The following is a 4239-nucleotide window of genomic DNA, read 5'->3' on the forward strand; positions in this document are numbered from 1 at the left end:
AAACTATATGGGTTACTCTGTGATTTTTTTTAATTATACTAAAAAAAGGGGCGAAATTATAAAGCTAATATTGAAACAAAATATTTTACATGCCTACAGAATTTAAACGACAAAAAATGTCATAAAATAGTTAATAAATCAATTGATCTCTTTTCTAACAAAAATCTAGAAGATTATCAATATAACAGCATACGTAAGCTATCGGATATATACACTAGACATATTAATATCAATGATGAAGATTTCGAATCAGGTTACTTCGCGCACTTTATACGTCATAATTACAAAAATTCAAAAAAATCTTTTGAACTCGATGTAACAACCCTAATATGTGCAGATCATAGCAGAGAAAAAAATTGTGAAATAGTATACCCTCTTCCACTGTATAATTTTATGTATAAAAATTTGTGTGAAAATCTTCAAAGTATGAATATACCCATAAGAAAAGTTGAAAATATTTCTCAATGTGGATTGCAGTTTAATAAAAGTAAACAAGGTATACATAAAAGTCAAAATCATTATTTCAAGTTAGAATATATCGAGTATAAGAATGAGTTTAAAAAAAACAACTTTTCTGCATTATCTTTTTATACAAATTTTTGTAATATAATAAAAATAAATGATTATAGGTGTACAGATTTTTTTTACGGTACGTACGGCAACCTTTTACAAAGTGAAGAAGCAAATGCAAATAAGAACGAATTTCTAAACACATGTATGGGAACTTATTTTAAATCAAACGAAAATCCAGATACATCTGTTTCTGAAAAAACAATGGAAAAAAAAAAATATATCGAAAATAATGATGAGCAAGCTCGTGAAGATTTACTAATAAAACTTAAACAAAGTATAATAAATAAAAACAGTAAACTTTGTGAAAAAACTTTTTACGAATTAGCATTCGGACCCACAAAAAGTTCCACCGAATTAGATGTCCGTTCTAAAAATTCTAATTTTTTTGGGAATTTATATGCATCAATAAAATCATATTTTACATCTTAAAAATTATATTTAAGTGATAATTTTTAAAATACGATAATAGTTTATTTCATTTATGCATACATATTCAATTATGTATATACATTTTTATTCTGTCTGAAAAAAATAAATAATACGTAGTTTATCAAAACCACAGCAAAATTTAATATTATTATTTATCATTTTTATCATTTTTTTCATTTTTTGCATTTTTTTCATTTTTTTCATTTTTTTTTATTTTTTTCATTTTTATTTATTCTATTCTGTTTTTTTTTTCATTTTTATTTATTCTATTCTGTTTTTTTTTTCATTTTTATTTATTCTATTCTGTATTTTTTTTCATTTTTTTTTATTCTATTTTTTTTTTTTTTCATTTTTATTTATTCTATTCAGTTTTTTTTTTTTTTTTTATTTTTTTTTTATCCTTTTTGCTTTTTGCTTTTTGCTTTTTTTTTTTTTTTACACACATAAATACTACAACTATAACCTAAATCAATATTATAAATATTAACAATTTGCAGTTAATTCTGCAATAATATAAATAAATTAATATAAAATGTTTTTTTTTTTTAAACAAAAAATAACAACTCCAATAATATATGCTTATATACTATATACGGCTTGCGTTAAACTTGTAAAATCAAAATGGACAACCCATGTTTCTCCATAATTTGACCATTAATAAAACACACATAAAAAAGCACATAAATAAAACAGCTGCATCTGATATTAACTCATATGCTAAACTAATAATAAGTGCCAATGTAATTATGTTACGCACAGGCATAACAATACTTATTTAGTTTGAATCAATCAAATTGTAAATCTTAAGACACAGTATAATATTAAATTTAATTGTGTGTTCTATAGGGAAAAATTGCTTTAAATTAAAAAAAAAAAAAAATTAAAACGCTACAAGTTATTAAAAACATGGAACAGCTTAGAAAAGATCTAACAGCTTTTAAAAATTGTCATAAAGCTTTAACACCCTTTCGAAACAAATGATAAACTGAGTTATACATTTAAAAAAAAAAAAAAAAAAAATTATTTGTTATATTACAGGCTCTTGCATAAGAAACAACAACAATTCTGAGATCTACCAATGCATATCAAAAGAAGAATATTATAATAAAACAAGCAACGACGTAGTACCTTAATAAAACAATAGCAAAAAAAAAAAAAAAAAATTACATAACATAATTAAAAATTAGAAATACAGTTTTTTTTTTTTTATTAAAAATGGTAATGATATTATCAATACAGGAACAATTAGTTCCAAACAGCACAACATGAGTTCCTATTAAACGATTTGCATAACATAATAATTTTTTATTTTATACCGTTGAACTTATATAGGAACTATTTTTTTTTTTTTTTCCTTTCCTTTTTTGCTATATAGTTCATCCAAAACATATTTTTTTTTATTCAATTCTTTTTATTTAACTTATTCAATATTATATACCTGAGTGGGAACACTCAACAGAGTAATTTTCACTTTATTTCTTATCTTTGATGTCAAACCATTTATTATATTCGAATTATGTACATATATCAAATAAAAAGTGCTAATTGTACTACATTTATTTAAAATTTTTTTTTTTTTTTTTTTTTTTTTGTATTTATAAAATCAAAAATTTATACAAATCGATTTTTATTCACTTGTACATAACAGAACTGTACCAATGTTGTAAAAACTTATAAAATGTTATATGTATTTGCAACATGCTATGCTTCACACTGTGTTACACATTATAATCGTTATATTTGAGTTTATAAAAAAAAAAAAATTATCACATTTAATTGTGCATTTTAACATATGCAAAATGACACAACTCAATTAATTTAGCATGAAAGAAAAACAAAAAAAAAAAAAAAAAAAAAAAACAACAAACTATCTGAAGTTAATGCAAATATTAAATTAGTATACAACAATAACTGATAATGTACAACTATAATAAAAACTAAATTATCAAACATTTTTATAGCACTAACAATTCGTAAACATAATAAACAACTGTATCAAATATTCATATATATTTTGCTTTTTTAACAAAATTGTGCATACATAAATAGTATGCTTAGAAATGTCCATTTTATTATCCTCTACGACGATCAATACAATTATTCACACTTGGTACATTATTTAACCCAGGCCATATGTTTTGTCTAGCATGTTTATTAAGTCTAACATTAGGTCTAAGACTTTGTCGTTATAATAATTTTATATACGCAAAAAAAAAAAAAATATGTACATTTTTATAAACACATATTTGTTTTTGTGCAATTAAATATAAATGTAATATATGTAAATATCTTTTTATATTTTTTTTTAATTGTCTTACTGGACTGATATATGGACCTAAAAGATGTGCACCTACTAGTAAAATAAACAAAAAAACAAAAAAAAAGTTTCCAACACTTCTAAACTTGTTACATATGAACTATTGTTCTCACTATTAGTGTCATTGTTAAGTATCTTTTATAACGCTTTGTTTACATTCTTGCGCGAGTGGTTTGTTAACATGCCCATTTTTTTTATCACCTAATAAATTAAATGTATATATTTTTTTATAATATATTATGTAAAAATTAGTTTTACCTAATAGATAAAAATATATATAATTATGTTTTACTATTAATAATATTAACTAAGTTACTCCAATTTTGTAATCCATCTTTATTTTTTTATTTATTTCCTGCTGTCATACTGCTATTTTTTTTTTTTTTTTTTTTTTATTATATAGATAAATTCGATAAAGAAGTATCATATTATAAATATTTTTTATTTTATTTAACAATATTTGTTACACGAGCACAAACTGTTATTACATATACAAATACAACATACACAAAGTTTTAACAAAACATAATACAATGTTTTAAAAAATTGTATATATATATATATATATATATGTAGTATTTATTTATTACATATTTAAATGGTGTCATGGTAAATCAATACGTTACATTTTTTAATTAAAAACAAAAAAAAAACACATAATAATAAATGTATATATCAAATTGTGCTTTCTACTGTTATATATTTATTGTAAATAACTTATATTATAATAATAAATAAATACAATATGTAAACATTTTACGTCATATCGATCATAATTTCGATTATCAGCAGCATTGCTATTATTAACAACACAATTCAATTTATAGCAAATGAAAAAAACACTTATATTTTTTACGTCATTTAATTATGTTATCGATATTTTCGATTAGATCAATTTTTCTATAATATAAAATAAGTGG

General features: G+C 21.5%; 1 long non-coding RNA gene across 1 annotated transcript; it reads right to left on the bottom strand.

Annotated features, from left to right (window-relative positions):
- Positions 1–2753: 2753 nt before the first annotated feature.
- Positions 2754–3937, bottom strand: LOC113223509. The gene is made up of 3 exons (XR_003308759.1): positions 3628–3937; positions 3321–3520; positions 2754–3180 (listed from the first exon to the last, which is right to left on the bottom strand). It is a non-coding gene; the product is annotated as an uncharacterized LOC113223509 (long non-coding RNA).
- Positions 3938–4239: the final 302 nt, after the last annotated feature.

Source organism: Piliocolobus tephrosceles, unplaced genomic scaffold (assembly GCF_002776525.5).
Source record: "Piliocolobus tephrosceles isolate RC106 unplaced genomic scaffold, ASM277652v3 unscaffolded_41629, whole genome shotgun sequence".
Taxonomy (NCBI): domain Eukaryota; kingdom Metazoa; phylum Chordata; class Mammalia; order Primates; family Cercopithecidae; genus Piliocolobus; species Piliocolobus tephrosceles.